This window comes from Microtus oregoni, unplaced genomic scaffold (genome assembly GCF_018167655.1).
Source record: "Microtus oregoni isolate MIOR12 unplaced genomic scaffold, Mior012 000002F_ref0000024, whole genome shotgun sequence".
Taxonomy (NCBI): Eukaryota; Metazoa; Chordata; class Mammalia; order Rodentia; family Cricetidae; genus Microtus; species Microtus oregoni.
This window is the reverse complement of record NW_024543061.1, coordinates 54,961,028-54,979,975: the sequence shown is the minus strand read 5'-3', so window position 1 is coordinate 54,979,975 and position 18,948 is coordinate 54,961,028. Positions and strand designations below refer to the sequence as shown.

Sequence of the window (18,948 nt, the reverse complement as noted above, 5' to 3'; positions counted from 1 at the left end):
ATGTACATGGGAATGCTCCCTCTCTGTTCCTTCTTTGCTAGTGGCATTTGGTACTGTGAATGTGTCATTTTGCCCTATATTTGTGTGACTTTTTTTCTGCCCTCAGAATTCCTTAAAGGGCTTTGTAAATTCTCTTACCCTCACTCAAGAAATATCCCTTTAGCCCACAAGCCAGACTATCTCACATTCTGCAGGACAGGGCAAACTGTGGGACGCATCTTTCTAGCTTCCTCCCCCACAGAGTCCCAGGCAGGGGACCAATCACAGATCTAGGACTCTCTTTACCAGAGTGTCCTGGTGGCAAGCTCTCCAGGTAAGTGACATAAAAACACACATTGGAGCACACTGTGAAAGGAGAGTTCCATTCATGGAGTATCTAACATCCATTTATTAGGATGCCTCCTGCTTTTTGCTTAATAGGATTATTTGTGAGTGTGTATACATGTGTGTGTATGTGCATGTGTGTATGTATGTGTGTGTATGTGCGTGTGTGCGCGTGTGCATATGTATAAGTATGGAAGTAAGCACAATTTCATGTGTCTTTATTTTCCACCTTGGTGAAAGTCTCTCTGCGTCTCTCTCTCGGCTCTCGTTCTTTGTTACCTGCCATTGCCTATGTGGGGTTAGCTGGCATCTGAGATTCCCTCTGGGATTACAGAAGTGCACTACTGTTCCTGACTGTAAACATGTTCTAAGGACTTGAACTCAGGTCCTTGTACATGCATGGCAAGTGCTTTCCCCACCCAGGACCCTAGTCGCATTATTACTTTGTGCCTATGCAGTTACTAATATCATGTGGCTAGAACAGTAACACGTGGGCACTGAGGTGACTCAGGATCCTTTAAAGACAGCTTTAATTCCAGCATAACAGAAGCACAAGGGAGAGCTTTCCCAGGTGTGAGCAGATTTCTCTCCAGCACACAGCACCAGAACCATCTTCCTCTCTCCTTAGAAAGCCAGGGATGCTGGACACCGCAGCTCACCTGAGCACACTTCCTCCTCTCTTCCTCCTAATTCTGTAGACAGGAGCATCCATTTCCCTCCTCGCCTTCCAGTTCCATCTCCCAAGAACTCTCTAACTTTCAGGAGTCTGTCAGGGCCCTATTTTTAGTGGAGTGAGACTTCTGCGGGGTGTCCAGATTGGCGCACTTCCTCTTTACCAGATGGGCTGCAGCAACTGTGGCGCCTCCTGCGTCCTCAGTTCCCTCTGTGGTCACCTCATGTAACCTTCGACAGTTCTGCACCCTCACTCTGCCCAGCATCAGCCCACTCCCTGATGAGAAAACGGAGGCTCCGTGAGGACCATTGACTATTTGTGCTCGAGTTCCACATGCAGTGAGGGAAGGAACCAGGCCTGCCCACCCGAGGTTCACTCCAGACCTGCAGCTGGTTGCCATCTATCAAGGGAGTGAGATGTTTCCTTCCTGCCACTCACCAGAATGATTCTTTGTGCCTCTGAAATAGGAAGGACCACAGTCCACCAGGGAGGAGAGAGAGTATGTGTCTGTTATGGCAGTACCCAGCCCTGCTCTGCCTCCTAACCAGGGCCACAAGCTGCCAGCCTGGTGGCTCAACACCACAGCTGTGCTGTTTGGTGTCCTTCGGGTTCTACATTTTAAAAATGTGTTGATGACATTTAAAGATCAAGAATGCTCAGATAAAAAAAAAATCCAAATGTCCTGCTTCTCTTGTAAACAGAAAGTTCACTGTCTAGGTTCCCATCCATGCTTGACAGAGGTCAAGTAGAGCTGTGTGGTTCCCATCCCCAGATACCACAGTCTTCAGTGTGCCTATGGCCTCCCTGCAGCCAGCATCTGCTGCTGTTTGTCACCTTGAAGGCAGCATTACTTTCTCTCAAACCCCAGTGAGCTCACCCCAGTGGGCATCACCTGGTCCTCACAGACATTTTAGGCTGCCCTCCCTATTTTCATTGTAACTATCAGATCATCTTGGAAAATTCCAGCATCTTAGTACACAGTTGGTGCTCAGAAGAAGCTGTGACTATATGCTCCTCAGATAGGGTCATGGAATGTGTTATTGTTTTAACAGATGAACCAGTGGATTCAGAGGCTGGGGTCTTGCACCAGGTCTCACACTACCATAAGTCACCATGCTGTCTCTTGCTTCCTGACTTCTGTTTCCAGAGACAATGCCTCACTGTGTAGCCTAGGCTAGCATGAAACTTTGTAGCCTGGGCTGGCATCCAGCTCAGAGTTCTTCTGCCTCAGCTTCCCAAGTACTGGGATTACAGGTGTGAGTTCACTCTTTGCCACTTTCCAGCTTGCCCACTGGTTCCTAAAGATTGTACAAGAGACCGTTGCTAAGCTCCCGCTTTGACACTCTGACTAGGGAGAGAGTGCTCAAGAGACGAAAAGGAACTTTCCTAGAAGGGCAGCATGGCACAGAACTAGATATATGTGAGAGAGACATTGACCCCTAACAGAAGAATGTGGGAGGTTGTTGAATGGGGTCCTGAGGCTGTGGGGCTTCAAGGTTGTCTCAATTAGGATTACTATTGCTGCGAATAAACACTATTACCAAAAGCAACTTGAGGAGGAAAGGATTATTAGGCCTAAATCTCCATGCCACTCATTGCTCATCATTGAAGGAAGTCAGGACAGGAACTCTAACCGAACTCTGGAGGTAGGAGCTGGTGAAGAGGCCACAGAGGGGTGCTGCTTACTGGCTTGCTCGCCGTGGCTTGCTCAGCCTGCTTTTTTATAGAACCCAGGGTCATCAGCCCAGGGATGGTCCCACCCATATGAGCTGGGCCCTCCCACATCAATCACTAATTAAGAAACTGCTCTACAAGCTTGCCCACAGTCCAGTCTTATAGATGCATTTTCTCAGTTGAGGATCTCTCCCCTCTGCTTCTCTAGCCTGTGTCAAGTTGACAGAAAACTCTCCAGCACACAGGGGCACTCGGGGCTTTGGAGCAGGACTAACATTGTCAACATCTGACTTCAACTAATAGCAGAAGTCAAAGTCGCTGTGGGGCCCCACAAGAGCTAAAAGCAGATTCTGGGGCCCCTCCAGAGGAGTCTCCCAGGTGTCCCCAGGTGTGCGGGAACACCTGGGGCTGCTCAGTAGGCCTGCAGCCAGCATGGGGGAGGCAGGCAGAGACAGGCATGGCTGTAGCATTGGTGAACTGGTGTCCTCTGGGTGCCCAAGGATGGTGCATAAGATACAGGTGTCACCTGCCAAGCTGAGTGTGGATCAGTGAGAACCCATTCCTGAGCCAAGCCGAGCCTGGGGACACCTTGGGTCACACTTAAGGGCTCTCCACCTGGTGGCTAGCTCCCAGTCCCTTCTCCCTCTCCCCACCCCACATCCCACCCCTGCTAGCTGAAGCCCTGGAGGGAAGTAACCAGCTCTCCTGCTCAGAGTTGCCAAGTTCAGGCCTGGGAGATTTGGGGCCCACAAAGGGTGTCAGGGTCCAGAGTGTCCCCTGGAAGTGGGTGTCCAGACATAAGAACGGCAGGGTCTCCTCACAGGGAACCTCCCTCACCCAGGGAGGCCAACCAGGGGGGAAGGCCAGTTACCCTGGTGGGTTCATTGGGTGGGGGCCCATCTTCTCTTTGCCTGTCTCCTGTGAGGAGTGCATTTGGCTTTTTATAAAGCCAATAAATAAATAAACAAGTGGGCATGATTAATTGATGGCGTGGCGCAGACCCAGGCGCTGGTAGTCAGAGGCCTGGCTTCTGCAGGAACTGAGCTTTCTGCGACTTGGGGCCTGAGCCAAGGAGGGGAAGCCTAACTGCGGAGGTTGTTAGGTTGTTTCCCCGGGTGCCTGGGGTTTTCAATTTGCTTCTCTGACTGGGGCCCCTTGTCCTGGACTCCTCCGGGCCCTAAAGGGGCCACAACAGAAGCTGAGGGCCAACCATTGTCCTTGCTAGGAGTGTCAGAGATCCCAGGACTAAAATCCCCAAGGTTGACCCCGACAATCCCCCTCCAAAGCTAGCCTCCCCGCAGACTCTCTCCACCCTGTTACCCACATCACCCACGGATTTTCTTGAGGGGGGCTCTCTGCCCCACGTGGAAAGAGGGGAAAGGGAAGTGTTTAGGGGCTCTCTGTGGGGTGCCTGGGGAAGGAGCTGTGGGCAGCAGAGATGGACCTGGTACCCTGGAAGGGAGAGAGTCTTCATAGCCCACCAGAGTGAGTGGCCCAATGAGCGAGGGGGGGCGCTGTCCGAGTCGATTTGGGGGGGGGCAGAGGGGAGAGGGGGAGGAGGGAGCGGGAGGAGGGAGCAGCGGGCGGAGCGCAGTGCAGCGGCGGCGGCGGGAGCTCGGACGGGCGCGGGGCGCAGAGGCAGCGGCGGCGGCGGGGACGCAGGGCCGGGCCGGGCCGGGCGCGCAGCAGGGGCGGCGGCAGCGGCAACGGCAGCGGCGGCGGCATCGTCGCCCCAGAGCGGGCGCAGGTGAGGGTCGGCGGGACCGGGCCGGGGCCTCTCTTCCTTGCTGGCCGCAAGGGTTCTGCCTCCTTCCCCGCGGCTTCTTCCGTTTCGCCCGGGGACCCCGCGGCCTCGGCTGCAGTCAGAGCTTGTCCTGGGGGCCGGGTGTCCGCGGTGTCAGCGGTGACCTTGAGCGGGCACCCGGCAGCGGGCGCGGCGCGGGGAGGGGGCGCACAAACTTTCCGGAGCTGGGGGCGTCCAGAGCGCGGAGACCCCCATCAGCCTGCTTCTCAGATATTCCCGGACTCCTGCACCTGGTTTCCCCTCAGTATGGGGTGGGGGGGCTGTGCTCCTGCAGCCCGGTGTCTTTGTACCGGGATGCTTTCTGAGCTGTGGGCAGGGACTAGGGCTGGGGGCTTCTCTCCCCAAAAGTGGCTTCCCAGTGTGCGGGAGGGCTCTCTGCTTTGAGCTCTGTGCATCTTGGGCCTCACCTTTTCTGGGCGTCCTCCATCTGCCCACAGCTCTTCCCCAAGCTCGCATGGGTCCCCCACCTGGTGACAGGAGAGCTCCAAAGCTCGGAAGCCCAAGCCATTCGTTACTAGAGCTGCAGTTTGGGTTTGGGTTTTCAGCCCCACCACACAAGCTGTTTGTGAAAGTGGCCTTGTGCAGGTTTGCCTTGGGCCCTCACGATGGACCACTGTGTTTCTGGACACCTGGGTTCACCCCGGGCCTGGTCACTCCAGAGAAAAGGATATTTTGGCCATAGGGGGTGCCCTTGTTCTAGGAACACGGCCTCCTGGATCATTACCCTTGGAAAAGGGACATGAGGCCCAGAGAGGGTGAGCCAGCCTCAAGGTCACACAGCCAGAAGATGGAGAACTAGGCTTTCTTTTCAGGATTTATTTGGTTCCTATGAAAGAAGGTTCTGGATCTGAAATGCCCTGCTTCTTACTAGCCCTGGAACTCTGACAAATCTCTTTCTTTCTCTCTCTCTCTCTCTCTCTCTCTCTCTCTCTCTCTGTCAATTTACTTATAATAGCTACATCATTACGGCTGTTTGGCAGCTAACTGAGCCAATATTCTTCATTTTTGCCACAATGCTTAGTTCATGGTCTGTGACCAACCCACCTACCCTTGGTATGGCTCCATTCTGTGCTTCAACTGATAATAGATAAAGCTGTTAGCCTGGTTCCTTCCTTCCACTTCTGGCCCCTAGGTTGAGGTGGGCTCTCCCCCCAAGTCACTGTGACCTGGTAGGGACAAGGCTTGCTGGACCTATGTCTCTGTATCCTCTTCAGTGAAAGTGAAAAGCCAGCATCCTCAGAAGCCTCTGTAGCCTCTCAACAGTGCCGTGGTTTCCTGCAGCCTCCAAGGAGAAATCAATACTGAGTCCCAACTGGGACAGGCAGTTGGGTCCTGCAATGACAGGAGAAACAGACTCCTGCTCCCCAGTAGTGAGCACAGGATCACCCCTGCATCTCTCCCACTCTTTTCTTCCATCCCCAGTGGTACTGGCTGCAAGGGATGGGGCTAGGAACTGGGGCTCACTCTCCCACTCAGGTAAACAACCTTGTTTTCTGCCTAAGACATAGTTGAAGTCCCTCACAGCTTCCAGCAAGGCAATCCCTGCCAGATGCCAATCACCTCCCAGACCTGGAGACACATTCATTCACTTGATTTTATTAACTACATGCTAAGCACTCCTTAGTGTACCAGGGGCACATTGGTAAATGAAATAGACCTGATCCCAGCCATCTAGGCTGGGAATAGCTTCTCATCTAAACTGATACACTGGAGAGTAAGACATAATAGCACCACGGCCAGGCATCAACCAAGAAGGCTCATCCACACTGGGATATGGGCTGTCCAGCCTGTGGTGGTGTCCGCATGCCAGTGTCTAGAGACAGCTGTTAATACCTCTCGCTGGGCTCTGTGCTAAAGACTTTGGGTCATCTTCTGATTTATCCCTCACAAAGCCTCAAGGTCAGTATTACCCTATATATGCAGCTGGTCAGAAATGGATTTGGGACCGTTTTACTCTGTAACTGCTCTGCTCTGCTACCCCCCAGATATGAGGGATGCCAGAGCCTGAGGTGCTCACATCCCTCTCAAAGACACTATCGGTTGGCTGCCAGCCAACATCTGGCCTGGGGTTGCGGGGAGATGAGAGGTGGTGTAATCAGAGGCAGCTTCCTGGAAGAGAGGATCTTTGATTGGGACCTTGATGGGTGATTTAAGAGGTTGGCAGACTATGGACGTTGGTGGGGAGCTGTGGAGGAGGCATATCAGACCCAGATTGCTAAGACAAAACGGTGGGGCATGCAGACTATTTGGAGACATCAATCCCAAAGTAGGCCCAGGACAAGTCTCAGATGTGGAACAGCAGAAGCTGTTGGAGGTTCAGTCTCAGCATGGTGTGCAATGGCCTATGACACAGTATGGATTTCAGAAGGACTTGCAAAGCCCTGACAATGCTGTGTTTGGGAAGCAGAGAGACATAGGGGAGGAGAAGATGCTGTGTTGGAGGAACAGGGAGAGAAAATCAATTCAACAGGGTTTCCAACCAACAGGGCTTTTCTTTCACCAGATCCATACCATGGCCTGCCTGCAAGGTCCTGCAGTAGTCAGTGGGCGATACAGAATCACTGCAGATGAAAAGGGCTGTATCAGTAGCAGTGAAGAGGCTTCCCCCAATCAGACTAACTGCCAAGAAGAGAAATACTAACCTAGCAGGGGCCCAGGGCTTTTAGCAGTGTACTTCGCAAATAAGAAATCTGAGCACTTTAAATTGTCTTGCCCATTTGTTAAATCCCATACAAACCACTTTAACTCCCCTGCTTTGTGTTAACCTCAGTTGCCATATGACTCTGAGACTAATAAAATGCATTTAATATAACTTATTTCTTGAACTCTTTGGGAATTCTGGTTTGCCTCTGCCCCCCGCCCCAGCTAAGTGAATATGGCCATCAGGAGCCAAGAGGAGCATCGGGGTTCACTGGGGCCTTCGGAAAATCAGAATAAAAAGATGTTGGAAGCAGGAGAGCATCTGATGTAAAGGAAGGTGGGGGCAGGTGTGTGTGTGTGCATGTGTGTGTGTGTGTGCGCACGTGTATGTGTGTAGTGTTACCTGCTAAACCATCTCAGTCAGTCCTACAATTCTTATCAACTGCAGAGGCCCACCGTTTTTTTGTTTTGGATTGGATCCAAAAATTATGTAGCTGATCTTGGGCAGGAGTTGGGGAGAAATGGGAGGTAGAAAAAAAGGGGGAAAGACAGATAGGAAAAAGATTTTTTTTTAAAAAAAAAAGCGCTTAGTCCTCAGTTCCAACACTGCTTTACAAACACCACATACACACAAAATTTAAAAGTAAATGAAAGCCCTGCCAGGTGCCCACAGCTGCCTGAGACAGTTCCTGGTGTTCATCGGTTATACCCTCCCAACGACACTGTGGACCAGGTGACACTGTCCCTGACTGAACTCTCTCCAGGTGTGGTTAGCCAACAGGTAAGGAGAAGGCTGTTAGTAAAAGTAGAGTTTGTAGCTGGAGGTCCCGAGAGGTGGGAGCCTTGTGCCAGGCAGGACACTCAGAAAAGAACCACTGGTCAGGAAGTCGAACATGGCTGTGGGTAAGGAGCCAGGGCTTTGCTGTGGCCTGCCTGAGAAGGCAGGGTGGGCTCAAGTGCCCAGTTGGGGCTATTTCAGTAGGCATAAGGACTGTTCCTAAGTTCTCTGGCCCCTGGCCCCTGGCCCCAGGCTGACAAGGGCAAGGGAGTCCTGGGCCAGAGAATACAGTTTCATGAAGGAGGCGGCTGGGCATCCAGGCTCTGAACTGGTTCATTTGCTGTTTTTCTCTCCAGGCTCAACAAGGCCCAAAGAGGTCAGAAGCATAAAATATAGAAATCAAAAACCAGCTATTAAAATCCATAAGGACAGATGTGGAAATTGAGATTCAGAATATTTGAGTAGCTGCCCAGATCCCTCCAAAGGGTGTGCTGGGTGGAAGGCTGGCTGGGCCCTCATAAATATATTTCTTCCCAATTTGTACAACAGTTTGAGGAATGCCAGAAGACAGAAATAGAACCCCACCCTACCCCCAACTACATGCCCCAGGTCTCCAGGTTAACATTTCTGGCTTCAGCCGTCTCAGATGAGAAATATTCAGGAAAAAAAAATTGCATCTGTGCTGAACTTGTACAGGCTTTTCTCCTTGTCATTATTCCCCAGACAACAGAGTGACAACTATTTACATATTATTTGCATACCAGGAGGTATTACAGGTGGAGCCATCTAAAGGGAACAGGAGGAGAGTGTGTGGGTGGTGGTGGGGGTCTATGTAAATATTACACAGTATTACGTGAGGGCCTTGGGCATCTACAGATCTCTGCATGGTAAACTGTCCTGGATACCAAGGGACAACGGTGCAAGTTTCTTTTCTGATGGCACAGAAGTGGAGTTAGAGAGTAGGGCTGGGACAGGCAGAGGGGAGTCCAGGGTGAGCTTTCTGAGACAGACATCTTCCCTCCTGAGACTAGGAAGGACAGCAGCCTCTTTCTCAAGGACCAATTAGGGAAGATTCTGTCTTCCATAGGGCAGGCCTAAGATCAGAGGGACCTGCTGTGGAGTTTCTTTACACAAAAGAATCCCTTGTGATGTGACTCCTTCATTAGCTCAGACACAGGATGCTTCATTAGCTCAAACACAGGATCGTGCTAGGCCAGGCATCTTGACAAGTTTAAGACTGGGGTTCCCCTATCTTTCCTCAGAGTCTCAGAGAGCTCTTGACTCAAGAAACAGGAAGCAGAAGAAAGGCATGGTAGTGGGGAGACACTAAGAAAGAGGCATCCCTCCTTGCCCCAATCCAGGAGCTATTATAACTACTGCAGCCTATCTTCTGGGCAGGGCTCAGGAGACTGGCCCCCTTCCTTATCCAGAAAGCAAAAGTGGAACTGAAGGCAGCTGGAGAGGCGGCTCAGTGGGTAAAATGTTTGTAATATGAGCCCAAGGGCCTGAGTTCAGATCCCAGCACCATGTTAAAGTCAGTGCCAGTGGTGCACATCTGTAACTTCAGTGCTGGAAAACAGAGACCAGTAGATCCCCAGCTCACTGGCAGCCGGTCTAGTGGAGACAGTGCGCTCAGGTTCAGTGAAGAGACCCTGTCTCAAGCCCTAGTGTGCAGAGCAATAGAAGAAAACACCACAATGACTGCTGGCTTCCATGTGTACACAGACACACACACACACACACAAGAAATAAATAGCACTTAAGACAGGACCATCCCTTATAGCAGGCTCAGCTTGATAAAATGACGGTGGAGGTGGTTGGACATGGCCAAGGCAGAGCAGGTCAGGTTAGCGTCCCTGCACTGAGAGAAGTGGACACTCAGGCACGTCTGTTTCTATGTCTTTATGTCGCTCTGCTGGAAGGTGATCAGTGAGCAGATGCACAGAAGGTGTTCATGGGTAGTTCTTCCACATGCAAAGCCACAGTAGGTTTTGTTCCTCTATGACTTTGTCTCTCCATAGGCAGTGTCCCCAGCTGTCTCTCTTGAGTCCATCTGTATAATCTTACAGGCATCTCAGTGCACACTTCCCCACCCCAGCCCTGTGTTTTCCCTCCAGATGTTTGGCTTCTAGTTGCCTCACTGTTACCGAGTTTATCAAACTAGAGAGTTCTGGGCAGAGTCAGGCAGAGGCATGGGGGTTGGGGATCTGGGCTGGAAAGAGTACAGTAAACCCCAAATCTTGTCTCACGTGACTAGGGAACCATGCCCAAAGAAGGTGGATCCTGGCTGTGATTCTGTATGTATTTTTTCCTCTTTTCAAAATAAAAGTAGTTCTGTCTTCCCCTAGATATAGAGATGTTATGTAAGAATTATGTAAAATTCAAATGGTATCAAAAAGTATAAAGAAGAAAGTAAAACTCAGATAAAATGTTGTGAAACAAAGCTCGCTCCTGTTAACATTCTGTCAAATGTCCTTCCAGAAGTTTCTCCATGACTGATAAGTTTATGGAGGAATACTGTATTTCTGGAGCCTTTCTCTCTCTCAGTCATAGAGCTTGGATGGCTTGCATATCAATAAATACATCTCTACCTCATCTTCTATGAGCGACCCAGCCACCATCGTTTTCTCTCTCTTTGCTATCACAAGTAGCATTGTCATGAGAATCTCTTGAACCCCTGAGCACAGGTCCAGGCATCCTAAGGACACATTCACAAAAGTGAGGCCAGCAAATCTTCCAAACACATCTGGGGCAAAAGAACAGAAGAAAGCCACGAGATGACTGGATAGAGAAAACATCTCTGACATACGGGCTATTTGTGAAGGTCTGTAGGAAGGAGGATAGAGGGAGGTCATGGCCGGGTGTAGACAGTGGAGCATGGGAAGAGCCAAGACCTGGGCTTAGAGCTCCTCTGCTGTTTCAGGTGAGACACCCTGCAGGCAAAGGTGAGCGTGATGACGGTCTCACTCTCCAGGCACCCAGGCAGTCACATAAACTGTCTTATATGTGGCTTCCTTTGAGCTTTTATACTGCTCTACGAAGAAGGCTCGCTCCAGTCTCTGCTCTACAGAGGAGTCCCCGAGAAAAGGACAGAAGGCATCTCCTTGTCTTGTCAAGTTCTCCCACAACCATCAAGCTAACCCATTCTTGTGTCTCATTGTCAGATAATGGGTCACATGGCCATGCCTAAACCAGTCACCACCAAGAGAATGGATCAGAAAAGCCTAAATAGACCAGGTCCCATGTCTGAGTCAGTGGCCACCAGACCATACTCCAAGAAGTTAGGGCTCTGCCAACCAGAAGGATACAGGGAGCAGGCTGAGGGGGCAGTGCCCAGAAACTATCCACTGTGAACTCAAGTGCACAGAAGTGGAATGGGGAGAGGGATTCTTGTGATCTTCAAAGACTAGCACAAGGCCAGGGCAATGAATAAACTATGGATGGTAACTAGTTGACTAGTTGATTAGCTATTGGTTGATTAATTGGTTAAAATGTAGCAGTAGCTATTATTCCTTCTAATTCTAATATTCGGGAGTCTCTGGGCACCAGCTGCACTGATGCTATGCCAACCAGAGAGGGTAGCTCAGCCCTTACAGAGACTGTAGACACAGTGTTGACTACAGAGATGTCGCAATACAAGGGTGTCTGAAGGGTGTGGCACCGGATTGACTCTAAAGCAGACAAGGCCTCCTGGGAAGTGGCCATATCCGTAGGTGCCAGAGACATTGGAGGTGGCCCCCAGGTACAGGAGCAGAGATGTGTGGCGAACAAGAGGCTGTGAGGGTGGCAGAGTCAGAAGTGAGCTCTCCTCTCTTGAGGGCCGGCAGTGTCCAGGGCACCATCACAGCTTTCCACCCTCAGGTTGTAGATAAAGAAGCTGATGCTCAGAGAGCGAGATGACTTGCCCATCATCAAGAGCAGGAAGAGGCTAGTCCTAGTTTAGAATATGGTTCTGTTCTAGAGAGTCGTGGGAAGTGATGAGCATGGTAGCCCCACTCAAGGCCAGTGGGTGGTGGACTGTGAGTGAGCAAAGGGGGGCCTGGAAACTGTCAGGAGGGCCTAGAAACTGTCTGATTTGGTGAAAAGCCTGATGGGAGAGGCACCTACAGCAGGATCCAAGGTAGGCTTATGGAGCTGTGGTCATTAGAACTGAACCTCACTTTCAATCCTTGCTGTGCCAACCAGCTGTGTGACTCTGGACGGGATACATCCCTTCTCTGTTCCCAGTTTCATCATCTGTAGAAGGATTATGCTTAAACATGTGCTCGGGTCCAGCATGTTCTGGAGATTTAGGAAACGGGATAGTTGTTATCATCACCCATGGGTGCTATTTTTCAATCAGGTAATGGGAATTCCTTGTGCCGGTGTCCTGGCCTCCCTTCAGCCTTGGTTATCACCACCTTCACCACCTTGGTTCTGTTCCTCCCAGGTTGACTTTCTAGTCCCTACTTATGACAGGAGAGTTGGTCTGGAGGTTTGCTGGCAGTAGCCTCTGCTCTGGAGTCCATGCTATATCGGCTAGGAAGGAGAGGCTACCATGAGTGTGGGGCTCAAAATTGAATGTGTACCTGGGACACCTTTGAAGGAGCTAAATGTAAGGGCAGGGGTGAGGGTAGGCAGAAGAGCAGCCAGAGAAAGCTGAGCTCTGGCTAGGACCGGACAGTGATGATCAGGGCCAGGAAAGCCAGAAGGGTCCAGAGGTGATCAACAGTAACCAAAGACTTGAGAACAGCAGTGCCTTCTGAGAGAGAGAGAGAGAGAGAGAGAGAGAGAGAGAGAGAGAGAGAATATAAAAATTAAAAATAAAAACCATGGCCCCTCATAGATGTTTGGTGCCAGGGTGGGTAGGTAGGACTTTGAAGACCGTGTTAAAAGCTTTGAAAGTGAATTTCCCCCAAGTTTTTCAGGAATGGTGAAGACTGTGCCGGAGCACATGCCTGTGAAATCCCCTTGTGTTCTATTTCTGGGGCCAAGGTTTTATAACCAGAGTCAGAAATCGCGTGGAAGTGTGTGGGCGGCTGACCCTGGACAGCTTCCACAGTAGAGAGGAGGGGAGGGTATTTTTATCTGCAAACACGGAGCCATGGAGGATGAGGCCAGGAGGAGGCTGATTCCCGCCCTGTGTGTCTCACCCACTGCCGTGTTAAGATGCAAACTGTCTTTGACAGAAGTTAAGGGAGCTCCTTGCTCAGAGTGGGTAGCAAGATCAGGAGTGGAACCAGGGAACGTGTCTTCTAGTCGAGCATGCTGGAACTCGATCTGCAGATGGGTTCTGAGAGCCTCCTGGCTCTGCAAGACAGACCAGCCATAAACGTGCGTCAGACCAGCTTGTGTGTGTGTCCATTATTACCTGTGACTTTGTAGTCTACAGGTCCAGCACACCACCAAAGGCCTTCCTGGTCTCTCTCACTGTGGCTTGTTTGTTTGTCTGGTCTGCCAAGCCTGTGAAGATGATTCTGCAGAGCCTGGTGATTTCCTGTATGGTGGGGTGTGCTGGCTCCAGGCCTGACTATGGTGACCTTAGCTGAGGCTGCTTGTCTCTTCTTCATGCAGTGTCTCATCCCTCAGGAACTAGCCTGTGTTCATTTGCATAGTGGCAGCAGAGTTAGAGTCCCAGGCTCAGAATTAGCACCACATAAAGCCTTAGTATGTCATCAGTAAGCCACACCATCTCAACATTCAAGGAACAGGCAACAGAAGTTCCAAAGTCCCAGACAGGGCGTGAATACTGAAGGCCTTGGAGGCCTTCAGTCCAAGAACTATCGACATTGTCCCTAACCTCAGGGGATGCTGGTATGGAAGCCACCCCCTTAAACTCTTGGTTGTGCCCACAGGTCTCTGACAATGCAGAATTCTTCAGAAGAATCTAAAGGGAAGAAAGTTTTCCTCATTGGACTGGCAGGTGTTTGGGGTTTTGTTTTTGGTGTGCATGCGTGTGTGTGTGTGTGTATGTGTGTGTGTGTGTGTGTGTGTGTGAGAGAGAGAGAGAGAGAGAGAGAGAGACAGAGACAGAGAGACAGAGAGAGAAACAGAGATAGAGAGAGACAGAGAGAGAGGGAGAGGGAGAGAGAGGGAGAGGGAGAGAGACAGAGAGAGAGAGAGTTGGGCACTGACTGCGGAGCAGTCTCCACACTAAGGATCATTATTCAGGGACAAATAGGCGGTATCTATTTGGATTAACCCCTAATGTGAACTAAACAACAGTGGCATGCCCATTTAATAGGATACTACCCAGTAATGAAAAGAACAGACTATTGGTATATACTTCAACCTAGGTGAATCTCAAAGAGTAAAAACACCCCAAACTGTTTCCTACTGCTAGATTTCATTTTTGTTAGTGCTAACCAGATGGCATGAGAATAGATTTGGTGATCGTAAAGGCTGGGGACTGAGGATTGGGGAGAGGGGCAGTCTAAGGACTGGCGGCAGGGAATCTCATGAGGAGAGTGTGGGACCTTGATGGTGGTTCTGCAGAGGTGGCAGGAGAACACTGCTCTGAGCTACACAGACATGTGCTCTGATAGACACAGGGAGCAGGGGCCTGGGCGATAGCAACATCACCTTGTGGCCATGTCAGTTTTGGGTTTTGATGTTATCCATGGTCTTCTCTGTTCATTTCCTTGCAGCCCCTATAGATAATTATTGCCAAATAAAAAGTTTAAAATAAACGCATGTGTGCTCTGGCCTGGCAGGTGCACTGGGTAGTGCCTGAGGCAGGGAACTAGGCATCTCATGCAGGTGGCCTTTGAACAGCACTGAGCACAATCTGAACACACTAACCTACTGAGCACTTAGTGAGTATCTACTGTATGCTGGTTGCTGTGCTAGGCTCGCCATGGGCAGCACATAGCACAATCCTGGCCTGTAGAGTTTGCATCCTAATGACTGCCACACAAGAAGCTGGTTCTGCCCTGTATCCCCCAGAGAAATTCCACAGGACTGAAAAAGATAGGGACCAGTCTGTGTCTCACCATTAAAAGGTTTTCACCTGAAGGTTGCATTCTCATGGGAAAAGGACAAGAAGCCAAACCTCGCATCCAATACATGATTTGCATAAAAATGAACCAAAGGTCAGAGTGAACTAAATGAAGGGCTAAGCTATATGCCATGTACCTGGCCACCCATTCAGTTGGTTTTCTTCACTAGAACCTAAGTCCCCCAGGGTGAGGAGCTCTGCCCATTCAGTTCCTGTGGTACCCTCACACTGGAGCAAGCCAGGCACATGGGAGATGGTCAGATACCTGCTGGAGAGGGGTGCACAAACCCAGTTTACAGATTGGCATGTGGTCCTTCACAGGGGCATCATGGTTTGCTACTGTAAAGGGCTGTGAAATGTGGGTTGGATGCTCATGTCCGTGAGGACACCAGATACTGTGTCTGTTAACTTTGTCACCAGGAGTGTATTTCCCATCCCAGATCTGAAAACGTTGTGTCTGGGGCTGGAGAGGTGGCTCAGAATTTAGTGCTTACTAAGTTATTAAAGCCAATTGGCGTTCAGTCCCATGCCGAGCCCGTCCTGCAATTCTGAAGCCACACACTGATAGATGGATGGAAGCCTTAGTCTGTTTGGGGACACATGGTCTCAAGAAAGGACCAGTTAGAGGTAGTCACCCAGGTGCCCAAGGAAGCCTTTGGAGGCTGGTAGGTGACTTCACTTCTCTCAGTCTCTGCTGGGCCTGTTCTTCCCCTACCACATGCCTTGTCCTCAGGTGAGGGTGGCTTCTGCCACTGTCTTCAGTGTCTTACGTGCACGCCATCATCACAGACCAGGACAGATCCTCAGAACAACTGCAGAGTTAACATGAACAGAAGGGGTTTTGGTTTGGTCGGGTTTTGTTTTTTATGATGCTAACGGTTGCCTTCCCAGTCCTGAGAATACTCGGGTAGCACTTGGCATTTGAGCTAGGAGGAGCAAGTGTGACCATCGCTATTTAAACCACTATGAGTTTATTTTCTTTTGTGGCAGGGAGTGGTAACAAACCGTAACCAGGATGTTAAGGATTCTCCCAGCTTAGTGATTCTCCTTTGAAAGATCCACACCTGTGCTCCCCCTCTTCCTTCTATTATGTTTGGGGGTAGGGAAGGCAAAAAAGAAAAAAGATCTTAGACTTGATAATGATATCTTTTAATTATTTTACACTTATTGATTTAATCATTTTGTTTGTGGTACACACGTGGAGGTCAGAGGATAACTTGTGGGAGTCAGTTCTCTGCCCACCATGTGGGTTCCAGGAAGAAACTCGGGTCCACAGGTCTTTACCCACTGAGCATCATTGCTGACCATTTTCTGATAAACTCTGGGGCCGGAGAGATGCCACGGCAGACTGTAAACTGTTCTTACAGAGTACCTGGATTCAATTCCCAGCACTCACATGGGGGTTATAACCATCTGTCACTCCATATCCAGAGGATTCACTGCCCTCTTCTGCTGTCTGTCTACACTAGTCATGCATGTCGTGCACAGACACACATGCAGGCAAAGCACCCATGTGTGTAAAAGTAAACTTTTAAAAAGGTTCCACATAGCTTATTCACCCACTCACTCATTACTTCATGCATCCGCTCAGTCATCATGCCTGCAACTGATCCTGAGCACTTGGTTCTCCTGAGCCTGCAGGTGGGTAAGAAGAACAGTTTTCCCAGTGTGGCCTGGGAGGGTGGGGCAGGAACCTGTGTCCCAGGACTCACACAAGCCATCCGAGACGATGACACTGGAAGATGTTCTGGGGTTTGTAAGGAGAATTATTGCAGACCTGGTGACCCCCCAGGGAGAGCATGGCCAGTAGCTGCGATCGTGACCTTGACATGCCCCATCATCTGTTTCTCACTGGGTCCTTAATGTACATTTTTTTAAAAAGCCTGCTATAGAAAAAAAGACTGCAGAGCCAGATGACTTCTCTGCAGCGGGCGCTCTCCAGTGCCAGTAGAGCAGAAATTAATGAATGACGCTTGGGAAAGAGGCAGGGAATGAGACAGCAGCCATGCTAACACTGCCAAGGCAGCCCCCAGTACTGGCATCTGCGAGCCCGCTCTGCCCGCCCTCTGAGTGGAAAGCAGAATCTTGTTGGCTCAAGTTCTGTTTGCTTGCCAACTCAAGGCTTAGTGTCTTATAAAAATACACCTATTTTGAATTAATAAAAAAATAGAGATCAATGCCCCCAACTCTCAAAATAGGATCCATCCAAGTTTTACTCCCGGAGCCAGCTAGTGGCACACAGTAAGGTTGTATAAACTGGGTTTAAACCTTGGTCTATGTACTAAGTATTAATTTGGTCTCTGCTCTTCAGCTTTCCCAGCTGTAAAGCAGGCAATGAATGGTAGGAGTTTTAGGTGATCTGTACAGAAAATGCCCTACCCTTTTAGTTGATAGTAAGCTCCTTATTGATAGAGCAAGTCAACATGCACACATGCACACACACACATACACATATGCAACACTCTGAAAGACTCTCTTATTTTTGAGCAGAGTATCCGGGCACGAAGGTTCAGGGGTGAGTTGCTGTATGAGCTGGGGTATGCTCCCTACCCTGGCTCTTTGGTTTGAGGTGCAAGATATTAGAATCACCATCCTCTGATTCAGTGTCCAGGTCTGGAGCAGAGGAAAACAAAACATTCTCTGCTCATTGATTTCTCCTGGAAGCTCCCAACTACAGGCACACAGTGACCCTGGAGACCTCTGCAGGCCCTTGATACTGAGCCTGCGTGGTGTGCACTTGGCCTATGTTCAGTGCAGTGTGTGCCTTGAGAGCAGCTATTTGTCTTCGTGGGCACCCTAAGTTTTGCTCCTCCTGGTGTGCTGCAGGCACAGTGAAGCTTGTGTTGGGACAGAAGTGTCTCTCGTGGGACAAAGCAGGCTGGGGGAGACCCTGAGGTGTTCCAGTGGAGCTGGTGGGCACTGAGGACCACTGCTGGGTCAGCTTCAGTGCCCAGGCCCTCTCATAGACACACAGGCATCCTGCTTGGCTCCCCTGCTCTAGCTACTGGACCACACAGTCTAGAAACCAGCAAGAGGAGGAGCCTACCATGGTATTCCTGGGGACCCACTACCTGGGACTTGTGGCCTGGAATCCTTCTTCTATGGTGTGGTTCTCTGTGTGGTTATTATGACTGTAATTCTGTAGATAAGGGGGGTAGAATTTCCCCCACACCATATTGCAAATGAGATTCTTGGGGTTCTAGAGCACCGAAAAACTTCCGGAAGCCACACAACAAGCAAATGGCTGGATCAGGGTTTCCCCAGTGCCTATGTTAACATTTGTGTTCTAAAAAGATGTGTTCTAGCTTGGTATGGTGATGTATGCCTGCAGAGGCAGAAGGATTGCTGTAGTTCCCGGGTCAGCCTGGGCCACATACCTAGATCCTATCTCAAAGGGAAGGAAGAGAGGGGGAGAGAAGGAGAGGAAGGAAGCCAGGGAGGGAAGGAAGGAGAGAGAGAAGGAGGGAGAGAGGACAGGGCTTGGGGAGATGGCTCAGTGGATAAAGTGTTTGCTGCAATAATGTGAGGGCTTGAGTTCACATCCCCAGCACCCACATAAAAAGCCAAATGGGTGTGGCGGTCACCTGTAACCCAGGGGTGATCAGCAGGAGCTGGGGGTCTCTGAGGCAAACTGGTCAGCCAGAGTAGCTGAATTGGCAAATTCCGGGCTTATTGAGAGATCCTGCCTCAGTAATAAAGTGAAGAACTGTGAAGGAAGACACCGGATGTCAGCCTCAGGCTCCCACGTGGCAACTGATGGGTGGGCTTTTCTTTCTTCCTTCCTTCCTTTCTTTCTTTCTCTTTCTTTCTTTCTTTCTTCTTAATTTAGAAATTGTTGAATAGACTTTATTGGTTAAGCATCCCCAATCTAAAAATTTAAAATCCAAAATGCTTTGAAATCCAAACCTTTTGGACATCATGTTGGCACCTAAGAACATTTCAAAGTTTGGAGGAGAATTTTTTTGTTTTGTTTTGTTGGTTTTTATGTTTGTCTGGTTGGTTGGTTGTTGGTTGGTTGGTTGGTTGGTTGGTTCGTTCGTTCGTTCGTTTTGTGTTTTGGTCTTTTGAATTACATAACC

At 50.0% G+C, this 18,948-nt stretch overlaps 1 protein-coding gene across 10 annotated transcripts in view; it reads left to right on the top strand.

Annotated features, from left to right (window-relative positions):
- Positions 1–4,266: 4,266 nt before the first annotated feature.
- Positions 4,267–18,948, top strand: part of Atp2b2 (ATPase plasma membrane Ca2+ transporting 2) — a 318,107-nt gene continuing 303,425 nt past the window's right edge. For all 10 annotated transcript variants that reach the window (XM_041643604.1, XM_041643656.1, XM_041643646.1 and 7 more), the window contains exon 1: positions 4,267–4,418. The gene's annotated coding sequence lies outside the window, so the exon portion shown is untranslated. The remainder of the gene's footprint in view (positions 4,419–18,948) is intronic.